Source organism: Balaenoptera borealis (assembly GCF_965194805.1).
Source record: "Balaenoptera borealis genome assembly, chromosome: 4".
Lineage (NCBI taxonomy): Eukaryota > Metazoa > Chordata > Mammalia > Artiodactyla > Balaenopteridae > Balaenoptera > Balaenoptera borealis.
The window spans coordinates 17,796,181-17,821,089 of NC_138861.1; the positions used below are offsets into that span (position 1 = coordinate 17,796,181).

Below are 24,909 nucleotides of genomic sequence, written 5' to 3' on the forward strand. Positions count from 1 at the left end.
CCAAGAATACAACATTCGAGACTTGCAATTTTGTGGTTGGTCCACAAATAAAAGGTTAATTCCCTCACCAAATACATATAAACTACCCTGCTATCCAATTATTATCTAATTTTCTCACTTACCTTTTACCATTGTGGTGAGAGTTATTTGAAATACTTTGAGTAGTAAAAAGAAAAACATATAGAAATGTTCTTTTTAAAAACAATTTCCCAATGTTATTTTGTATGATGTACAGTAGAAGAATATAGTGGTTCATAAACTCAGGAACTTGAAAATACTATTTTTTTTAAGAAAGTTATTATAATAGTAGAATTACTCTTATTGCTCAATGTATTTGAGTGTTTAACTTCTATCACTTAGCAAAATGCATTTGAGATCTATCAATATTATTGCATGAATCAATATTTTATTCCTTTTATTGCCAAGTAAAATTCCATTGTATTGATGTATCAAAGTTTGTTTAACTATTCAACAATTGAAATACAAATGTTTGATTTCAGTTTTTGGTGATTAACATAAAGCTGATATCCATTCAGAAACAGATTTTTGTATAATTATACATTTTCATTTCTCTAGGCCAAACACCTAGAAGGAGGATCATTGGATCACATGTCAAGTGTGTATTTAACTTTACAAGAAGCTGCGAAACTATTTTGCAAAGTAGTTGTACAATATCATTTTACATTCCTACCAGCAAAATGTGAGAGTTCCAGTTGCTCCACATCCTCACCAGCACTCGGTATCGTAAGTGTTTTTTTGTTTGTTTTTCATTTTAGCAATGTTAATAAGTATATACCTGTATCTCATGTGGCCTTAAGTTACATTTCTCTAATAATCAATTTTGTTGAGTATCTTTTCCTATGCTTTCGCGTCATCAAAATATCTTCTTTGGTGCAGTGTCTGTTCAGATCCTTTTCTCATTTTTCATATTGGGTTTTCTTTCATTGTTTGACTTTTAGAAAATTTTATGCATTCTAGGTACAAGTCCTTTGTCAGAAATGTGATTTATCAGTATTTTCTCTAGCTCTGTGGTTGATCTCTTCATTCTCTCAACAGTTCTTTCACAGAACAGAAGTTTTTAATTTTGATGTAGTCTAATTTAGCAATTTTTCTTTTATATATCATGTTCCTGGTGCCTTATGTAAAAACTCTGACTAATCCAAGTCTTCAAATCAGGTAATGTGAGTATTCCAAATTTGTTCTGAAGGGGAAAGAACATGGAGGATCACATTCAATCTTCTATGGGCCACCTCTGGAAGTAGCACACTTTATATCATTATCAAAATGCAGTCACTTGGCCACACCTAACTGCAAGGTATGCTAGTAAATGTAGGTTAGCTCTATGCAAGGGAGGAAGAAAAAACAAGTTTGGTAAACAGCCAGCCAGGTCCTGCAACAGAGATTAATAAGTATTTTATTTTGAGCAGCAAGCATAAACTAATTTTACTTTAACTATATCTTTCTAAGCTCATCTTTCATTTTCCTTGGGAAAACTTTACTAAACAGCAATATTTTCCTAAGTCTTATGATTATGATTTCTCCTATTTCTTCTGCTTTGTTTCAACTGCTCAAAAATCTTACTGATTGCTCATAGGTTGTCTCAGATGCCACCTACTAAATGAGATATTTCTGGATTCTTAATGATATGTATGATCTCTCCTTTCTCTGGATTTTCACAGTACTTTATTTATATTAATAGTGTTGTGTTTATAAATTTTATTTTCTTCATAATTATTTATATACTCTCAGTACTTCTACTAGGTTTATAATTCTTGAAGAGAATGACTGTAGCTTGTAAATATGTTCTTTTCATTCCTATATTCCTAACGCAAGAACTCAGTAAACATGTGCTTTACTGTTGATGGTTCAGCCAAATGGCCCTAACATTCTTAGTGAATTAAATTGAAGTCATCATAAGGCCAAAGCTCAAATGAAAGAATATGAGAATTCATATGGCATTTTGTCACTGTGAAATGCTTCTATAATGCTTCTCTGTTGTTCTATAAGGAACAAGAAGAAAAGAGCAAAATAAGATTGACAACCCTGAGCCTAAGGTGATTTGAAATATTCTTTGGCCTACATAAGTCAAATGAATGTCAGACTAATAATATAGAGAGAAGCATTTTCTGGCTGCAAACTTCATTAATTAAATTAAGAAGTGCAATTCCATCAGTTAATTTAGTCTACAATATTTTAAGAGAACCACTGGGCATTCTCAGCATTTTCTATCTCATTTCTATTGTAGACGGTCCCTCTCTACTTTGATTTTCTCCGGGTGCCATTATAGGCCATGAATTTTATTTCTATTATAGGCAGATAAGGTATTTAAACAATGTTAGAAATAGCCAATACAAGTATATCTGTTTCATCGATATTACATTTATTCTTTTCTTTTTAAGAAAAATTAGTATATTTGTTAATATGTATTGTGAGATAATAGAAAAAAATATATATATATATATATATATTAGCCTCTGCCCCCAGTTCCTGACACAGGTCTCCTGAAACCCTTGTAATTTCCTAGGTGATAGGAGTGTCTTTTGTTCTAATGAGGCAAATCTGGATGGGCTCCTGGATGAGAGCTGGTCACCAGAAAGACCAAGCCATGATTAGAAGCTCCCCACTCCACATTCTCCTGAGAAGGCACAAGGACTGGAAATAGAATTAATGATTGATCATGCCTACATGAGGAAGCTTCCATAAAATCTTAAAAGTATGTGTTAAGAGAGCTTCTAGGTTGGTGAACATACAAGAGGGTGACACACCACAACTCCACAGGGACAGAGAAGCTCCTGCACACAGAACCCTCCCAGACTTTACCCTATACATCTCTTCATCTCACTGTTTATCTGAATCATTTATCTTATCCTTTAATATACTGGTTAACGTAAGTGTTCTCCTGAGTTCTGTGAGCCACTCTAGCAAGTTAATCAAACCTGAGGAGGAGGTCATTGGAACCTCCAATCTATAGCTGGTTTGTCAGAAGTATAGGTGACAAGCTGAGCTTGAGGGTGGGAGCAGTCTTGTGGGACTGAGCCTTAACCTGTGGGATCTGTCACTATCTCCAGGTAGATAGTGTTAAAACTGAGTTAAATTGTAGGACACCCAGCTTGTGTCATGGAAACTTGCTTCAGGTTGTGAGGAAAACCCCCCACACAGTTGGTGACCAGAGGTGTCAAAAGTGAAGTGTTTTTGTGAATAGTAAAGAGACTCACAGAGAAGAAAAACATAGTAACGATAACGGGGTTTTTCCCTACACAGGAAGGAAATAAGGACGTTTGTATCTCTCTAAATGTTATTATCATTGTTGAACAATAACCAGTGTCAAGGCCGCAAAGAAATTTATTTGGATTCTTAGGAATTGCAATTCCAGAGACACAGATTTGGGTAAAACCGAAAGAGTGTTCTGGGGAAGAGAAAGAGTCAGGGGATTATAAAGACGAAAGTCACACAATTGTTAAAGTTGTTTAGCAAGAATTGTGGTTGACTGTGATGCAGGAAAGTAAATATTTGTCCTTAAGGAATAGGCTGTCATGAGTTATTTTAGGGTAAGTGTCCAATAAATACCTTAAGTTTCTGGCAGATGGTCTGTATGCCTGGTTAAGGCAATAAGTGGTCAACAGTTTAAATTCCATCTGGGCTGAGACATACTTAAGTCACACTTCCTCAGTGGCCTCCCAGCTCCATTTTACAGAGCATTCTTAACAATACCTACTCCATTATGATTTTCTCTTCACATCACCCAGCTTCTAAAACCAGAAATCTAAAGTCATTCTCCTTTCTGTATCACTCAAGTTTTGAATTAGTCAACAAGTCCAGGTGATTGTATCTCCTAGAGATTTGTCATTCTCTCTACCGAAACATCACTGCTCCAGTCAGATCTTTGTTACCTAGGTTACTACAGTAGCTTCATAACATGGCTTTTTTCCCTCTAATCAGTTAGTGATGCTGCACCCATTGTTAGTGACTGTCATCACCTCATTCTCCTTACAGTTTCTTCAGAACCTGACCATTGCCTTGCAGGGTAAAATTCCAATTTTTTAGTAAGGATGTCCTTCAAAATTTTCCCTGGGCCTAATTAACCATGGAGGTATTTGTTTTTTTTTTAACTTGAATCCACAGATAATTTCAGAAAAGCAACAAATGTTAATTTATGCTCAATTTTCTTCTGAGAACACTATAATTGTTTTTCATCAACTGTTTAAATTGGTTCATGGCCTCCCCCAAATTTAAGGTCTGCTGTTCTACAATTTCATCTCCCACTTGCCTCCATAGTTTTATAACTTAACATATTTTCCCATATTGTTAAGCTTCTAGGTATGCCTTTCCCTTAACCCTTTATTTTAAACACACTTCCTCTATGTTAACAAACAAACAAACAAACAAAGCTATAGAAAGATGACTTCCTAACTACTATAAGATCTTCAACATGCATTTCAGGCACATATTGCTTCTTTTCAACTCTTACCAGCACTACAAAAGATTTAACAACTCCTCCTCTGAGCTACTATTGTATTTTTTATACACCATATGGTAGACTGTTTCTAAAGTGGCTCCCAATGATGCCTGAGTTCTAGTATGCATGCCTGTATGTAATCCCTTCCCTTTGAATGTGACCTGAATTACTTCTAATGAATAGTACATAGGCATAGGGATGAAATGTTACACCCAAGTTTAGGTTACAAAAAGACTCTAGCTTCCATCTTGTTAGACCTCTCTTGCTCTCTCACTTGCTCACTCTAATGAAGAAAGCGGCCATGTTGTGAGATACTCCATGGAGAGGCTCAGGTGGCAAAGAACTAAGGCAAGCCTCTGGCCAACACCTCAATTCCCTCTGTCCAAAAACCGGAGAGGAACTGAATCCTGCTAATGACCACATGAGTGAGTCTGGAGGTGGTTTCACCTCCAGTAGAGCCTTGAGATGACTGTGGCTCCAGCTGATGCTTGATTGCATGTGAGGGACCAGCGTTAGAGGACTCAGCAAAGCCATTTCCAGATTCCTGACCCATAGAATCTTTGAGATAATAAATATTGCTTTAAGCCACTACGTTTTGAGGTAATTTATTACTCAACAATAGATCATTAATACACACCATTTCTATTTTATTTGCTTGTCAAGGGGAATGTGGATTAAAGGAAAGAAGTTTTGGAACTAAATTAGACAGTTCAAATTCTACTTCTACCATACTATTAACAGAATGCGTTTAGACAAGTTACAATATGTTTTCTTGTTGATTAAATTTGATACATATGTTGCATGGTTATTGTGAGATCTTTACCCCAATAATAATAGATGCTCAATATTATTGTTATTATATTATTTGTCTATAGGAGTGACTGTTCTGCTTATGTATATGATTCTTAAAGACAGGGAAGATATCTTCATCCACTTTTGTATAACAGCATTTGTCACATAGTATTCAATAATAAATGTTTAATTTAAAAGTAACTAAGTAGTAGAAAATATGTATTATACTTAACCTTCTCTTAAAAGCAAATATTAAGAAATATAGGATGCTTTGCAATCTTAATTATTTAATGGGCATTGAAGAAGCAAAAGTTGGACTCTATTTCTTTATACAAAAATATAACATTTTTATTTTACAAAGCAGCTATTTTTCCTTCATCTTCAAGCAACCATAGTTTCTATGCTGGTTTTAATGTCAAAATATGTTCATTATTAATTTCTTAATGTGACTCCAATAAGTAGTGAAAACAAAACCTTCAAAGTGAGTTCATGAAAGTAAAGCCGAAGTATCACTGATGAAATGAAACTCTGTTATTTTTTTTAATCCTTCTCTCCCTTAGAGTTCACCACTTGTTCAAATAAAATAAACAATATTGTGGAGGACACTAGTTTGTAATTCCCCAATAATAAATTTTTTATTGTTTCTGAATTTAAGGCAGATTTTCACATAAAAGCTCTGAATTTTTTTGGACTACTTAACTACCTCCTTTCCATATCTCATCTCATCACATTTTAAAGGGAGAACTCTCACCCTCCACCTGTGTTTATTCTTAAGTAACAAATCTTCTCCATGCAGATACACTTTGTCACAACCCCCTTTAGATTTTAAGTATTCTGTGAGCAAGTCAGCTGCTCATATTCGCCTGCAGTTTGCTCTAGATTCCAACTCCTATAGACTAATCAGGAAATCACTGAAGAGTTCTCTGATATGAACGTTTACTTCCTCAATACTGAATCATTCATGTCAGCACAAAAACATGGTGCCAAATTTCTCTTCCTTAAAAGATGGCTTTCAACCGCATTATACTGTCCCCTCCAACTACCATTTCATTGATTGCCTCCCTTTTACCATGATACATGTCAAAAGAGCTTTCTATATTAATTTCCTCCGGTCTGTTTCCTCTAATTCTCTCTTGTAAAACATTTCAATAAGACTTTTACCCTAAATCTCCACAGAAATGACTTGCTCCAAAACCAGTGACCTTTATGGTGCTAATCCAATACTCAATTCTCAACCCTAGTTTTATTTGAAGTATCACAGTCAATTAAAAATTGGACATGGTAGATCAAACTCCATGTCTGCTCCTTCCTCCCTGAGATATTTTCTTCATTTGAATTTCTAGATTCAACCATCTCCCAGTATCTGTCCCACATCATTAGCTGCCCCATCCCAATCTACATTTTGCTTCCCTCTCGTCTTCCAAATATATTAATCTAGGAATTTCCCAGAGCTCAAACTTTGGACTTCATTTCCTCTATATCTATAATGCTCAATAGAAATATGAGCTACAGATATGAGCTGCAAAAGAAACAGGTGAAATTAATCTTAGTAATATATTTACTTGAATGACTCTAGATATTACTTTAATATTTAAGAATACATAAATGTTAGCAAACTATTTTACATTCTTTTTGGTATACTCAGTCTTTGAAATTTGGTGTATTTTTCACACTTAACAGCACTCTCAATTGAGAATAGCTGTATTTCAGGTGCCCAATAGACACATTTGGTTGTGGCTATCATATTAGACAGTACAGGTTTATATCTCCACTCCCTTGATGTTTCCCTCCTGTTTCATGTTGTTAAATAACATCTATATGATGATGACTCCCAATTTATATTACAAGGCCAGATCTCCTCTCTGAAATTTATACATTTAAGCACAACTACCTACTTGATGTTTCCACTTGAATGCCTACTACTTGTCTCAGACTTAACACATCCAAAATCAAACTCCTGATCTTCTCCACAGACACACAGAAAACCTCACCTTCCATTCTTCTCCATCTCAGTTAATAGCAAATGCTATGATTCCAATCGTAGAGTCCATAGAACTTGAGTCATTCTTGATTTGATTTTGCTCTCACAGTCCACACTCAATCTCATTGGCTTTCCCATCAAAATATTTCCAGAATCTGAACATTTCTCAGCAAACCAAGATCAAACACTATCATTTCTTGCTTGTGTTAATGTTCTAACTTCCTAACTAATCTCCCTGTCTCTCCCTTGCCTACTTTCCAATGTAACAACCAGGGTGGTCCTGTTTAAATTTATCAGGCGATCTCATTCTGCTACTCAAAACCTTGCAATGATATACTATGTCACTCATGCTAAAATGTCTTAGACCTAGATATCCATTACTTCTTAAATTGCCCGTTGCTCTTTCCCTTGCTTTTTCAAATTCAGGCATATGAGCACCTTGTTGCACTAATACAGCAAAAATACAATTTTCTCTTTGCTTTGCCTAGAAAGTTCATTTCCCATATACTCATGTTGCTGGCTTTCTCCTTTAAGTCTTTACCCGTCTGCCTTCTCTGATTACCTGTTTAAAAATTGCTACCCCTCCCACTAGCTTTTTCTATCCTCCTTCTTTGCTTTATTTTTTTCCATAAAATTCCTCTCTATCTAGCTTACTATATATATTTCATTAATTATTTTTTATTATCTATATTTTCTACTTGATTGAAAGCTCCATGTGGATATTTATGTCTGTCTTGTGTACCACTAGGTACCCATCACTGAAAAGAATTCCTAGTATATACCAAGGTGCCCAGAAAATATCTGTTAAATAAATGTATGAATTAATTAATTAGGAGTAGAAAAATGACCTCTTTCATTATCTTAGTATTTGCAGAACAACTAAGTAATTGGAATAACAGTTAATGCTAGTTAATGCTTCTCACTGCCAAACCTATTACTATTATATGATATCTGCATGTAACTGACATCCATAATTATGAACAGGTAATAATTACATACCAAAGAAAAACGGTATCACTCAATCAATCCTTCTGTCTCTTTTGTATAGACTGAAAAATAGCTTTGAAACATGGACCTTGATTTATACAGCAAAAGTTAATTACTCTATCAAGAGTTATCAATGTGTGTCTATTAAGTACTATCTCTTATAGAAGTTAGAGTCACATAGCTCCTCATACTGCATTTACTGATGCCTGGAGTATAAAGGAATTTGTATGTGTCCCAAAGGCCCTTTTAATTTTATTCCTATTTTCCTTATTTTCATTTTCATATGAGTTCTACTAATTTATTCTGGTCCTGAACAAAATTCCTTTTGGTTCTTGTACTCAAACTATATTCTAGAAGCTATGGAAATGTATGGAGCATGTGTAATTACAAAGTGAAACTACCAGGTATAATTTGGGAGAAAACATGCACTGATTTTATCTAATACACTGTGGGTTTCTGAGTTCTCTCCTGAGCCTAACATGATTAAAAAAATAAGTCTTCTGGTTCTTCTATGTTGTATTTGAGATTCAGAGGTAATATGGTATAGGGAATAAGAGCACAGACTCTGCAGATAACATGCCTGGATTCAAGTCCTGACTCTTGCCCTTATTAGATGTGTGACTTAGCACAAGTTACATAACCTCTCAGTGTCTCATTTTCCTCATACACAAAATAATACTAGTAATATCTTCTATATAGCTTTGTTGTGATAATTACATTAATACATGCAAATTACTTGGAATATTGCCTAGAGTATGTATAATACCTGTTCACTAGATTTAGCTATTATGAAAACTGTAAATATTTTTTACATAAAGAAGCAATATATACATACAATCTGTTGAAAAAAACAGAATATTCTCTGGGATACTAGTTAATAAATTGACATAATCCAGGCTATAAAAGGAAAGGAAAATTTTAAAATATATTATGAGATTTTTCTCTTATTAAGGAACTCTTTCAGAGTAGCACTGACAGTATTATGCACTAGGACACACATATTCGATTCAAATTCCCTACTATACAAATTAAATATTATTCATCCATTTATTTAATCATGCAATTTATGCTTAAACAATTGTTTACTGAGGGACTACAATGCTAGGTTCTAGAGAGATAATAATCAAAATATAGGTCCTACATGCAATGTGTTTATAGTCCCAGAAGACATAGATAAATTAAAAAATAAACACTTTAAAAAGTGAATACTAGGGACTTCCCTCGTGGTGTAGTGGTTAAGAATATGCCTGCCAAGGCAGGGGACACAGGTTTGATCCCTGGTCTGGGAAGATCCCACATGCCACAGGGCAACTAACCCATGCACCACAACTACTGAGCCTGCACTATAGAGCCTGTGAGCCACAACTACTGAGCCCACATGCTGCAACTACTGAAGCCCATGTGCCTAGAGCCCATGCTCCACAACAAGAGAAGCCACTGCAATGAGAAGCCCACGCACCACAACAAAGAGTAGCCCCCGCTTGCCACAACTAGAGAAAGCCCGCATGCAGCAACAAAGACCCAATGCAGCCAAAAATTAAGCAAATACTAAAATTGAAATAAATATAGGATCTTCCACGCCAAACAAAAATGTAGAGACTCAGCCCACCCAACAGTAAGCTGGCAGCAGCCCCATGCCCCTCTGGGCCGTGTAACCAATCACACAGGAAACCTATTCCACCCTCCAGCAGACCTGAGAGCCACTACATAAGGCATGGCCTCAAAAAAAAAAAAAAAAAATAGTCTGGGGGCCAGCCCCACCTACCATCATGCTGACAGTAGTCAGCCCTGCCACACCAGAAGAACCCATGTAGTGGGCACCCCTACCCTAGAGCATATAGCTCTGGTGACCAAAGGGGAATGCATTGCTAGGCCCCATAAGATGTATCTTACATAGGACCTTTTATCCAAGATCAGGATACATAACTAACCTACATAACACATAGAAATAAACATAGAATTGGGAGAAAATAAGGAGACAGAGGAACATGTTACAAAGAAGTAACAAGACATAACCTCAGAAAAAGAAATAAACAAAATGGAAATAAGCAGTTTCCCCTACAGAGTTCAAGGTAATAATCATAAAGATGCTCAAAGAACTTGGGAGAAAAATGGATGAACACAGTGAGAATTTCAATAGAGTCAGAAAATATAAAAGGGAACAAAACAGTGAAGACTACAGTAACAAATACTAGAAGGAATCAACAGTAGATTAGATGATGCAGAGGAACAGATCAGTGATCTGGAAGACAGAGTAGTGGAAATGAACCAAGCTGAACAGAAAAAAAGAATTTAAAAAATGAGGGCAGTTCTCATAATGACATTCATATTCTAAGGGTCTCAGAAGGACAATAGAGAGAGAAAGAAGCAGAGAATTTATTTGAAAGAATAATAGCTGAAAACTTTCCCAAAATGGGGAAGGAAATAGACATCTAGGTCCAGGAAGCACAAGAGTCCTAAACAAGATGAACCCAAAGAGGTCCATAACAAGACACATTATAATTAAGAAGGTAAAAGTAAAGAATCTTAAAAACAGCAAGAGAAAGCTGGTTACATACAAGGGAATTCCCATAAGATTATAAGCTGACTTTTCAGCAGAAACTTTGCAGGCCAGAAGGGAGAGGCATGAAATATTCAAAGTGATAAAAGGAAAAAACCTACAACCAAGAATTCTCTTACTGACAGGTTACCATTCAGACTTGAATGAGAGGTAGAGTTTTACAGACAAGCGAGAGCTAAAAGAGTTCCGCACCACTAAACCAGTTTAACAGGAAATGTTAAAGGGACTTCTCTAAGAGAAGAGAGAAGGCTACAGCTAGAAATATGAAAATTATGAAAAGAAAACTTCACTGGTAAAGGCAAACATGCAGTAAATGTAATTGATCAACCACTTATAAAGCTAATAGAAAAGACAAAAGTAGTAAAATAGTCTATGTCCACAGTAAGTAGTTAAAGAATACACAGAACAAAAAAGATGTAAAATATGACTTAAAAAACATTAAAGTGGGGAGTAAAAATGTAAAGATTGTTAGAATGCTTTCAAACTTAAGAGATCATCAACTTAAAATAGTGATAGATAGGTTGATTGATAAATAGATAGATATAAACCTCATGGTAACCACAAAACAAAATTCTGCAATGGATACACACACACAAACATAACACTAAAGACAGTAAACAAATCACAAGGAAAAAGAACAAAAGAAGAAGACAGGAACAAAAAAAAGGCCTACAAAAATAACCAGAAAACAATGAACAAAATGGCAACAAGCTTATATATCTGTCAAAATTACTTTAAATGGAAATGGACTAAATGCTTCAGTTATAAGACATACATTAGCTGAATGGATAATAAAACAAGACCAATATATATGCTGCCTACAAAAGACTCATTTCAGATCTAAAGACACACACAGACTGAAAGTGAAAGGATGAAAAAAATGTATTTTATGCAAATGGAAACAAAGAAAGCTGGGATAGCAATACTTATATCAAACAAAATAGATGTTAAAACAAAGACTATAACAAAAGACAAAGAAGGACATTACATGATGATAAAGGGAGCAATCCAATAAGAATGTATAACAATTGTAAATATATATGCACTCAACATACATAAATACATAAACCAAAAGTTAACAAACATAAAAGGAAAATTGACAGTAATACAATAATAGTAGGAGACTCTAACAACCTATTTAAATCAATGGACAGATCATCTAGACAGAAAATCAATAAGGAAACACTGGTCTTAAATGACACATTGGACCAGGTGAACTTAATAGATATACATAGAACATTGCATCCAAAGGCAGAATACACATTCTTTTCAAATTCAAATTGGACATTCTCCAGGATAGATCACATGCTAGGTCACAAAACAAGACTTAATAAATTTAAAAAGATTGAGATGATATCAAACATCTTTTCCAACCACAACACTATAAGACTAGAAAAAACTACAAGAGAAAAAACTGCAAAAAGCACAAACATGGGGGCTACATGGTATGCTACTAAATATAGAAAGAAAGAAAGAAAAAAGGAAATCAAAAACTAACTGAAGACAAATGAAAATGGAAACACAATGACCCAAAACCTGTGGGATATAGCAAATGCAGTTCAAAGAGGGAAGTTTATAGTGATACAAGCCTATATTAGGAAACAAGAAAAAAATCTCAAATAAACAACCTAACCTTACACCTAAAAGAAATAAAAAACAAGCAAGTTAGAGGGAAAAAAACAAAAAAGATCAGAGTGGAAATAAATGAAGTAGAGATTTTAAAAACAATGGAAGAGATCAATGATACTAAGAGCTGGTCCTTTGAAAAGATAAACAAAATTAATAAGCCTTTAGACAGACTCATCAAGAAAAAAAGAGAGGGCCCAAATTAATAAAATAAAAAAATGCTAAAGGAGAAATTACAACTGACACCACAGAAATACAAAAGATCATAAGAGATTATTATGAACAATTACACACCAATAAGATGGACAACCTAGAAGAAATGAATAAATTCCCAGTGGTAAAATCTCGCAAGATTGATTCAGGAAGAAATACAAAATATGAACACACCGATTACTAGTACTGAAATTGAATCTGTGATTTTAAAAAGAAAAACTCCCAACAAACAAAAGTCCAGGACCAGATGGCCTCACAGGTTAATTCTATCAAGCATTAGAGGATAGTTAATGCCTATAGTTCTCAAATTATTCCAAAGAAATTGAAGAGAAAGGAATGCTTCCAAACTCATTCAACAGGGCCAGCATTACCCTGATACCAAAACCGGACAAGAACATCACAAAAGAAGAAAATTACAGGTCAATACTACTGAAAAACCTAGATGTAAAAATCCTCAAAAAATACTAGCAAACTAAATTCAACAATACATTAAAAGGATCATTGCCCATGATCAAGTGGGATTTATCCCAGGGGTGCAGTGATGGTTCAATATCCACAAATCAACCAATGTGATGTACCACATTAACAAATTGAAGCATTAAAACCATATGATAGATAATCTCAATAGAGGACAAACTACTGACAAAATTTAATATTGATTTATGATGGGTAAAGAGGGGCATATCTCAACATAATAAAGTTGCAGGATATGAAATTCATGTACAGAAATCTGTTGTGTTTATATACACTAATAATGAGCTATCAGAAAGAGTAATTAAGAAGTTAATCCCATTCACAGTTGCATCAAAAAGAATGAAATACCTGGGAATAAATCTAAGGAAGATAAAAGACCTGTTCCTATTCTTTCTTTTCTGCGTGGTAAAATTCTTACTCTTGTTTCACATCTCAACCCAATCTTCACTTACTCAGGCTATCTTTTCTGATATCCCTAAGTTAAATTGTGTTATTTTAGTGCAATGTCCCTAACATTCATACCACTCATCACACTTGTAACATTTTATATACTTGCATGATTACAGAACTAATGCTTGTGATTTGTGTCCAACACCAGAATTTTAGCTCCATTAGGGATGGAATTACATCTATTCTTTCTCTCTGTGGTTAACCCAGTTCCTAGCACAGTGCCTGGTATCCTAATGGTATTCAGCATTTTTAAAATAGATAGATGAAAAAACGTGGTGTTTGAAGGAGGAGGAAAGGTCAAATGTGTTAAGTTTTATGATTTGGCAGAAGGATGGATGTTAGTATAATTAAGTATTTCAGGGAATAGATAGGTTTGGTGTTAAAGACGAGATAATCATGCAACATATTGTGGCTGATATACCTGTATACACCTACTATGGACTAAAATGTGTGCTTAATCCCCAAAGTGTTGGTATTTGGAGGTGAGACTTTGTTGAAGTAATTAGACTTAGATTAGGTCATGAGGGTGGGACCCTCATGTTGGGATTTTTAGTCCTCTTTTAGGAGACACCAGAGAATTCATTCTCTGTCTTTGTCCCCACCGTGTGAGGACAAAGCAAGTAGGCAGCCAGCTGCAAGCCAGAAAGAGTCCTCACTAGAACCTAACCATGCTGGCACCCTGATCTTGGACTCTCCAGCCTCCAGAACTGTGAGAAATATATTTCTGTTGTTTAAGCCACTCAGCCTATGGTATTTTGCTATGGCAATCTGAGCTGACCAATAAAACATTCAAGTGAAGTTATCTAGTAAGCAATTTGATATGTAGACCTGATGCCTAGAAGAAAGAAATAATTGGATATTTTAAATAAATGCGTATCTTCAATATATAAATTATAATCAAAACCATGGAAATGAATAATATTGCCTTGCTAGTATGTATATAGAATGAGATAAAAATAGGTTTAAACAGAACCTTGTTTCACCAATATATCAATATTAAGAGGAAGCAAAAATGAAAAGAGGTCCTGCAAACAGGACTAAGAAAGAGAGACTAGAGAAGAAAAGAGCTGTGAAACCCAAGAAAAGGGCATTTCTAAGAGGAAGCTCTAGTCAGTGTCAACTACGGATAGAAATATTCACAGAAAGCCTGAAACCTGTAATTTAGGAAAATGAGAAAGTGACCTAAATAGATACCCTGTATAATTACTGAGGAATGTTGAAATCTCACTTCATATTTTTATACCACATTCATGGTGATAACAGTCTAATTGATTATATGAATAATTTTGCACATAGGCTGAGGATCCTGGGCACAGGTACAAACAAAGATAGATACTCATATTCATCCAGGGTTTGGAGTTTTGCTAGATGTGTTTGACAAAAAGATAGGAATAAGGCAGAGAGATAGTAAAAATATTTCCAATATATAGACCACCGAATCTGGGACAGAATATTAATTTGGGCAAAGACAAGAAGGGATTGATGCATCAGGAGAATTAGAGGGATGAATTGAAGTGTAGATATTGAAGGGACAGGGAAAAGCAAATAAAAAGGGAAAAAAATCGGTCAGAGAATGGAAAGTTTGAATTTAATATTTCAGAAGTGAGGGGGCTTCGGGTTATAACAAGTACTAACGTATGACGGAAAGAGAGTGTGACTGTATAATCTTGTTGAAAATGAGAAAATTTAAAAAACAGAGTTTTGGGATGAACCATCTGGTTTGAATAATGTCTCCCCAAAATTCATTTCCATCTGGAGCTTATGAATGTGACCTTATTTGGAAATAAGGTCCTTGCAGATATAAAGTTAAAATGAGGCTGTGCTGGAATAGGGTGGGCCTTAAATCTAATACGATTGACTTCCTTATAATAAGAGGGAAATTCAGATATAGAGACACAGACAAACATCTTCCACATGAAGATGAAACAGAGATTGGAGTGATGCATCTACAAGTCAGAGAGTGCCAAGGACTGCTGGCAGCCAACAGGAGCTAGAAGAGGTGAGCTAGGAAGAATTCTTCCCCAAAAACTTCTGATAGAGTATGGCCCTCCCAACACCTTGACTTTTGACTTCTAGCCTCCAGAACTGTGAGAGAATAAATTTCTGTTGTTCTAAGCCACCCAAATTGTGGTAATTCGTTATGGCACCAGTAGGAAATTAAAACCCCATCTATATAAATATAAAATTTATTCAGTAGAATGGCAGGACTGAGATGGAGAAGTAAATTATGAGTCTGACTCAAAACTAAGGACTGCAGATTAATGGGCATAGATATAGACTAATGACTAGAACATAGTGGTTTACTAAAGAAACTAAGGTTGGGTAAGTTGGATGGACATATGTGTTTTTGTTTTTGTTTTTAAATATTTATTTATTTAGGCTGCGCCAGATCTTAGTTGCAGCACTCGTGATCTTTGTTGTGGCATGCGGGATCTTTTTTTTTTTAGTTGTGGCATACAGACTTCTTAGTTGTGACATATGAACTCTCAGTTGTGGCATGTATGCGGGATCTAGTTCCCCGACCAGGGATCAAACCCGGATTCCCTGCATTGGGAGCACAGAGTCTTACCCACTGGACCACCATGGAAGTCCAAGACATAGGTTTTAAAACAACTAATTCCATCAATGCCTAGCTTGAGGGCCTTCAGAAATTCTGCAAGGAGTTCATTAAGGCTTGACTTTATCGTTCTAAAATAATCTTACTCCAATATAGCAGGACAGTGAAAACATTAATTTCCCCACAAGTTCTCTTTACCTATTTAAAGAGAAGCAGGCTCAGATGATTGGAAGAGCTCTTCTATCTTCCAGAAAAATTCAGACTCACTAAAACTGATTTGGGAAAGGCACAATCTATGTTAGATTCAATGTACAAATTAAATCTCATATGCCTGGTAGATAAAATTTACTTTTGTTTTATTTTTTCATTTTTATCTTGTCTTCCTTTTTTATTATTGAGATAACTTTTTGATAACATGTAAGTTTAATTTTCATGTGTACAATGTTATCTTTCTACTTTTATATACACTACAACATGCTCACCACCAAAAATTTAGTTTTCATAATACAGTTGAACTCCTTTACTCATTTTGCCCTCCCCTCTCCCTTCCCTCTGGTAACCAACATTCTGTTCTCTGTATCTACATGTTTGTTTTTGTTTGGTTTGTTCATTTATTTTTGTTTGTTTTTTATATTCAATATATGAGTAAAATCATATGGTATTTGTCTTTTTCTGTCTGACTTATTTCACTTAGCATACTACCCTTAAGGTATATCCATGTTGTGACAAATTGTAAGGGTTCATCTTTTTTATGGCTGAGTAGTAGTATGCGTGTGTGTATATATATATATATATATATACACACTGTTCTTTGTCCATTCATCTGTTGATGGACAGTTAGGTTGTTTCCATATCTTGGCTATTGTAAGTAAATAATGCTGCTGTGAACATTGGGGTACATATATCTTTTTGAATTAGTGTTTTCCTATTCTTTGGATAAATACCCAGAAGTGGAAGAGCTGGATAATATGGTAATGCTGTTCTTAATATTCTGAGGAACTTCCATACTGTTCTCCATAGTGGTTGCACCAATTTATATTCCCACCAATAGGATGTAAGTGTTTCCCTTTCTCCACATCCTAGCCAACATTTGTTATTTGTGGTCTTTTTGATAATAGCCATTCTAACAGTTGTGAGGTGATATCTCATTGTAGTTTTGATTTGCATTTTTCTAATAATTAGTGATGTTGAACATCTTTTCATGTACCTGTTGATCACCTGTACATCTTCTTTTGAAAAATGTCTATTCGGGTCCTCTGCCCATTTTCCAGTTGGGTTGTTTGAATATTTTGCTGTTGAATTGTATGAATTCTTTGCATATTTTGGCTATTAACCCCTTAAAGATACATGATTTGCAAATATCGTCTTTCATTTGTTAGGTTGTCTTTTAATTTAACTTTTAAAAAAAAAATACCTTTTTACACAACATTGTTGATCAACTATACTCCAAGATAAAATAAAAATGTAAAAAAAAGAAAATACCTTTTTAAAACCATTTAAAAATGTAAAAAAAAGAGGGCTTCCCTGGTGGCGCAGTGGTTGAGAGTCTGCCTGCCAATGCAGGGGACACAGGTTCGAGCCCTGGTCTGGGAAAATCCCACATGCTGCGGAGCGGCTGGGCCCGTGAGCCACAACTACTGAGCCACAACTACTGAGCCTGCACATCTGGAGCCTGTGCTCTGCAACAAGAGAGGCCGCGGTAGTAAGAGGCCCGCGCACCGCGATGAAGAGTGGCCCCCGCTTGCCGCAACTGGAGAAAACCCCTCGCACAGAGACGAAGACCCAACACAGCCAAAAATAAATAAATAAATAAATAAAAGTGCTTTAAAAATGTAAAAAAAAGAAAATACCTTTTTAAAACTTCTGATTATAAGTACATGGTAAAGGTAAATCAGTCAGACAGTAGTAAAAGCAATGAAGAGGAAAGTGAAAATTCACTTGTAATTTCATTATAAAAGTTTTTCCATAAACAATATAGCTTAAATCTATTTCTACCTTGATACATGTATCATTTTAAATAATACAAAATATTCAGTTATATAAAGAACTATATTTTAATTAGATGTTATTTTTCTAAGTATTGTTGTTATAAGCATAACTTTATATATATATATATATGTATATATATATATATACACATACACATACACACATATGTGTGTGTGTGTGTGTATATATATATTTATTTATTCATGTATTTTTTCTTTTTACCTGACAACAACCTTAGGGAAAAAAATTCAATGCAATAGAGTTATTGACTCAGTATGTTAGTCAGAATGTACTAACTACTGTAACAAACAACCTCAAAAGTCAGTGGCTTCACACCATAAAATTTCTTCTTGGTCATGCACCAGTCTGTCATGAGTAAAGCAGATCTCCAAGTGGTGTCTTAGAGCCTGTGGCTCCTCCTCTCTCATTGCTCTGCATTCCCTAGGTAGGTAAGCTCCTCTGGTGAATTCTCTGCAAAGAAGTATGGGGATCATTTGAGGATTTTTAGGAGTTAGGCTTTGAGGTATCACACATCACTTGTGTCCACATTCCACTGGCCATAACTCAGTCACAGGGACATACCTAAATAAAAAATGTGGTCTAACTGTGTTCCCCAGAAGAAAGGGAATGTAGCTTTCGGTGAACCCATAGCAGCCTCTGACACAGTGTATCCATCTGATCCCCAAATATCATTTTGTACTTTTTCCAGCTTACCTCTTTCCTAAAGAAATACATTCTGAAGTCCTATCTGGTCTTCATACAACTTGAAGTCCAGGATATTGATGTAATATGAGTGTAGTGATCTTTATTAGATCCATGTATATCTACTCTGGTCTGATGCTCTTGAAATAGAGCTTTAGCTCCCCCTACACCAAATATACAGTAACACAGTTGGGACAGGGTGACCACACCAGAAAATCGTATTTGAAAAGGGCAGAGTGGGAGATACATAGCAGTTATTGGTATGCAGACATCTAGAAATCTCAGTGGCAGGCTATATAAAAACTCCTTATCATAGGGTAGGGGATGTTCCTTGATGAGACTATGGTTTGCTCTTTGTGTGGAACTCCCTTGTCTAACAGTTCTACCCACTGATAAATTATTATCTTCCATATTCATATCTGAAGTGGTCTGAGGTGAGCAATGAGGAATATGCCCTTAGTAGGTATTCCTTTGTTTCATAGCCTGTTCCTCCTGGTAAAAATTGTGTTCTGAATATTATTTTATCATTCGAATGGCTGTTAGCTTTTAAGTTCAGGCTCATAGTTCCTTTGGCAATAATATTCTCTTAGAAAATTAGTAGATCTCTCTTTACCTCCAGTGAGTTCCAGGTGCTGCTAACCACAACCAAGGTTATCTTTTAGGCAGAAATTCTCAAGGCTAATGTTTTGCTTCCTCAAACCCATGCTGGTTTATCAACATAATGGCAATTATTTTGGCCAACTTAAAACAATAGGTGGGAAGTCCATACATTTAACACAGAAATGATGGTCTCTTTTAAGCTTAGAAGCTTTGCAATATCTTTTGAAAGCTTTTTTCAATCTTATCTTTCACTGTTTAGGTCTAGAATATATAAGGTTTTACAAACTTTTATTGCTCCAAGTCTTTGTACTTTCAAAACTCCTGTCCATATCTAGTAACAAATCAGACAACACTTTCTTGAGTTTTTCACTTTCTTATAACTTGCCAAAAGCAACCAATAATAACCAACACACACAAACACTCTGATTTTTTCTCTAGAGGTACAAGATCAGTAAGGCATGTGGTCTGCCTTCCAAGTTATCCCAGGCAAGAATTTTGCCAGATATACCATCACAATACAACCTGGGTTTCCACTTTCTCAGCCTCTGATATCAGTTTTCTTGCTGCCAGCCACCTGACCAATTAAGCCAATGCCTCATTAGGTTTCTGCTGTGGCAGCATCATACTTGAAGATAACGATTTGTCTATGTCTGTGTTTGTTATAAACAACCTCCAAATTTTGGTGGATTAACACAAATGTTCATTTTCATCATGCAACCATGCAACATATGGATTCTTTGTTGACCAGCTGTCCTGAGTGGCCCTCTTTCATGCAGTGAATCAGCCACTCAGACACCTTTTTAACTTATAATTCCTCTATTCCTTAGGGCCTTCAGTCCTTTGCTACATTATCATAATTCAACTGATAGACATGAAATAGAGAGTACATAAAAGATTACATGTGATATATTTTAGTCTTCAGGATTTAAAATTGGTGTGTCACTTCTAACCTCTTTCCATTGGCCAAATCTTAGTTGCATGACCATTTAACAGCAGATCTAACATCTAACAGGAAATCTTATCCAGCTATGTGCCCATGAACAAAGGTGAAGCAGGGTTTGTTGAGCATACTTATAGAAACCTCTGACAAAGTACATTTTGGTACTTGTTATCAGAAATATACCAGACTGCCTTCCTATCAGCATTGTATGAGAGTCCCTGCATGTCTCACAATCACATGTACTTGGTATTATTAATGTCTTAATTACTGACGTTCTGGAATATGAATGTGCAATTTTATGAGTTTTGTAACTTACATTTGATTTTATATGAGTTTGAAACATTTACTGATTATTTGTGATCTGTGTTTGTGATTTTACCTGTTCATTGTTGTTGTGCATTTGGTAATAGGCCATTCAGCTTTTTCTTAATCAGTGTATCGAACTCAGTAACTCAGCTCATTGTGTGTGTGTGTGTGTATATTATATATATATATTATCCTTTTTCACTTCTTTTCTATTTTTTTCCTGCATCCAGGGTAAAGGCTTTTCTATAAATTTGTTCACCATTTCTATGAATTCTCTTTCTATATACCAGTTTAGCTCCTTAGTACTTTTAAAATCATTTTAAAGCTAAAGTATCATTATTTTCATCCTAAATTATTTTCTTAATTCTGCCAATTCACTTTCATGTAATTGACATAAATCTCATCTTTAATCTCTTATTTATTAAACAAATCCTTTAATTTCCAAGTAATTCAAAGAAATTATATATTAAAAAAAAATAAATCTCCTTCTAGATTATGATTCTCATCTAGCATTAACTGGCCTTGTAAACTACAACTTTTTTTGTTTTAAAATATCGTCTACGTTTATTTACATTAGAACTGGAACATCACTCTTTCGGCCTGCATTTGATCCCCAAAATTGTATGTACATAGATTCTATTTTAATCTCCTTCATTTTTTTTTTTTCTGAGTGCAATTTAAAACCTCCCATAAAATATTCACACAGGATTTTGTGGATTTATCTGATCAATTCTGTCTTTCAGCTGTCTGTGGAAGATAGGATAATGAATAATAATATTTAGGAGAGCTTCTACATTTGTTAAACCCACTTAATTTTGGAAAGTACCATTATGTTAAGTTAGGGTAACTTATTCTATCACTTAATGTATAAAGTTATTTTGATGAGAGAAGACCCAGGCTATTTTAATGGTGATCCATATTTTTCTTTATAAAGTTACCTTTATATTTGCTGCTGTTGGGCCACAGTTACAGAAAATGGTTCTTAGGAGACAGTTTCTTGAGGATGGCCAATTCTGAAGTCTGTACTTCTCAAACTGAGGTGCAAAAAATGAAGAAAACCCCCTGGTTTTGACACTTCTTACATAATACTGAGTTCAGCTTGAGGGCTTTAAGTAAAACTATTATTCAAGAAGATAATGGGATTTTATTAGATATTTATTGTGATAGGCAGTCTACCTGAAGAAGAATTCAGAATAATGATAGTAAAGATGATCCAAAATCTTGGAAATAGAATGGAGAAAACACAAGAAATGTTTAACAAGGACCTAAAAGAACTAAAGAGCAAACAAACAGTGATGAACAACACAATAAATGAGATATTTATGTGAAGGAAAACATATCTTTCTACATTGACATATTTGAATGGTATGTCATATATATATGTATATGTAGGTATGTATATATATATATATCCACACACACACACACACACACACATACTCTGCCTCTTATTAAAGGTGATAAAGCCGAATTCTTTGACTCATAACTGGGAAAGTGGACAATGATCCCTCCTAACTCATACAAACTTAGTTGAATAATTGGGTATCATTTTTAGAGATATCAATTAATAGAGATTGTCTCTATTAGTTATCTCTTCTATGTAATAAACTGCTCAAAATTTGGTGGCTTAAAATAGGAGCAATCATTTCTGAATTTCATGAATCTGAAATTGTGGCAAATTTCAGAAGGATGGTTCATCATTGTTCTCTGTAAACATCAACAGGGGTGGATTAACTAGAAGCTGGAGAATCCACTTTTAAGATGGTTGATCTATATAGCTGGCAAGTTAATGAGCCTGTCATCAGGGAGCTCAGCTAGGCCTGTAGTCCAGAAGGTCTTGGGTCTTCTCCATGTAGACCTCTCCATTAGCTGCTTGTGTTTCCTCACAGCATGGTAATAGGTTCTCAAGAACAAATATTTAAGAAAATCAGTCAGAAGTTGTATCACTATTTATGACATAAACTCAGAAGTCATACTTCTGCCATAGACATAATCATATCCAGATTCAAGGAGAGGGAATGTAGACCATACCTCTTAATGGAAGAAAGGTTAAAGTCATATTGTAGGAGAGAATGTGGAATGGGAGATACGGTTGTGGCTATTTTGGGAAAATACTATCACCCAGGTTATCAAGATAATCTCACTAATAGCCTTGGTCTCAGATCTATAAGACTTAATAGAGGAGGAACTTCAAGATGGCAGAAGAGTAAGACGTGGAGATCACCTTCTTCCCCACAAATACATCAGAAATACATCTACATGTGGAACAACTCCTACAGAACACCTACTGAATGCTGGCAGAAGGCCTCAGACCTCCCAAAAGGCAAGAAAATCCCCATGTGCCTGGGTAGGGCAAAAGAAAAAAGAAAAAACAGCGACAAAAGAATAGGGACAGGACCTGCACCAGTGGGAGGGAGCTGTGAAGAAGGAAAGGTTTCCACACACTAGGAAGCCCCTTCGTGGGCAGAGACTGTGGGTGGCGGAGGGGGGAAGCTTCAGAGCCATGGAGGAGAGCGCAGCAACAGGGGTACAGAGGGCAAAGCAGAGAGATTCCTGCACACATGATCGATGCTGACCAGCACTCACCAGCCCGAGAGGCTTGTCTGCTCCCCCGCTGGGGCAGGCGGGGCTGGGAGCTGAGGCTCGGGCTTCGGTTGGATCCCAGGGAGAGGACTGGGGTTGGCGGCGTGAACACAGCCTGAAGGGGGCTATTGCACCACAGCTAGCTGGGAGGGAGTCTGGGAAAAGGTCTGGAGCTGCCGAAGAGGCAAGAGACTTTCTTGCCTCTTTGTTTCCTGGTGCGCAAGGAGAGGGGATTAAGAGCGCTGCTTAAAGGAGCTCCAGAGACGGGTGCGAGCTGCGGCTATCAGCACGGACCCCAGAGACGGGCATGATATGCTAAGGCTGCTGCTGCAGCCACGAAGAAGCCTGTGTGCACAGTTCACTCTCCACATCTCCCCTCCTGGGAGCCTGTGCATCCCGCCACTGCCAGGGTCCCGTGATCCAGGGACAACTTCCCTGGGAGAACACACGGCGCGCCTCAGGCTGGTGCAACGTCACGCTGGCCTCTGCCACCGCAGGCTCTCAGCGCATCCTGTACCCCTCCCTCCCCCCGGCCTGAGTGAGCCAGAGCCCCCTAATCAGCTTCTACTTTAACCCTGTCCTGTGAGGAGGGTCTACAGGCAGAGGCAAGTCCAAATCCAAAGCTGAACCCCAGGAGCTGTGCGAACAAAGGAGAGAAAGGGAAATTTCTCCCAGCAGCCTCAGGAGCAGTGGATTAAATCTCCACAATCAACTTGATATACCCTGCATCTGTGGAATACCTGAATAGACAACGAATCATCCCAAATTGAGGAGGTGGACTTTGGGAGCAACGATATATACATTTTTTTCCCTTTTTCTCTTTTTGTGAGTGTGTATGTGTATGCTTCTTGTGTGATTTTGTCTGTATAGCTTTGCTTTTACCATTTATCCTAGGGTTCTGTCTATCCGTTTTTTGTTTTTTGTTTTTTGTTTTTAGTATAGTATTTAGCACTTGCTATCATTGGTGGATTTGTTTTTTGGTTTGGTTGCTCTCTTCTTTCTTTCTTTCTTATTTTTTTAATTATTTAAAGAAGTTTTTTTTAACAATTGTTTTTTATTTTTTATTTTAATAACTTTGTTTTATTTTATTTTACTTTATTTTAGTTTATTTTATCTTCTTTCTTTTTTTTTCTCCCTCTTATTCTGAGCCGTGTGGATGACAGGGTCTTGGTGCACCAGCCAGGCGTCAGGGCTGTTCCTCTGAGGTGGGAGAGCCAAGTTCAGGATATTGGTCCACAAGAGACCTTGAGCTCCACATAATATCAAATGGCGAAAATCACCCAGAGATCTCCATCTCAACGCCAAGACCCAGATCCACTCAATGAACAGCAAGCTACAGTGCTGGACACCCTATGCCAAACAACTAGCAAGACAGGAATACAACCGCATCCATTAGCAGAGAGGCTGCCTGAAGTCATAATAAGGCCACAGACACCCCAAAACACACCACCAGACGTGGACCTACCCACCAGAAAGACAAGAACCAGCCTCATCCACCAGAACACAGGCACTACTCCCCTCCACGAGGAAGCCTACACAACCCACTGACCAACCTTAGCCACTGGGGACAGACACCAAAAACAACAGGAATGACGAACCTGCAGCCTGCGAAAAGGATACCCCAAACACAGTAAGTTAAGCAAAATGAGAAAACAGAGAAACACACAGCAGATGAAGGAGCAAGGCAAAAACC

At 36.2% G+C, this 24,909-nt stretch overlaps 1 long non-coding RNA gene across 1 annotated transcript in view; it reads left to right on the forward strand.

Annotated features, from left to right (window-relative positions):
• Positions 1–10,422, forward strand: part of LOC309628616 — a 142,074-nt gene extending 131,652 nt beyond the window's left edge. Inside the window, exon 5 of the long non-coding RNA XR_014244586.1 lies at positions 577–10,422. This is a non-coding gene — a long non-coding RNA (uncharacterized lncRNA). The remainder of the gene's footprint in view (positions 1–576) is intronic.
• The last annotated feature ends 14,487 nt before the right edge of the window (positions 10,423–24,909 follow it).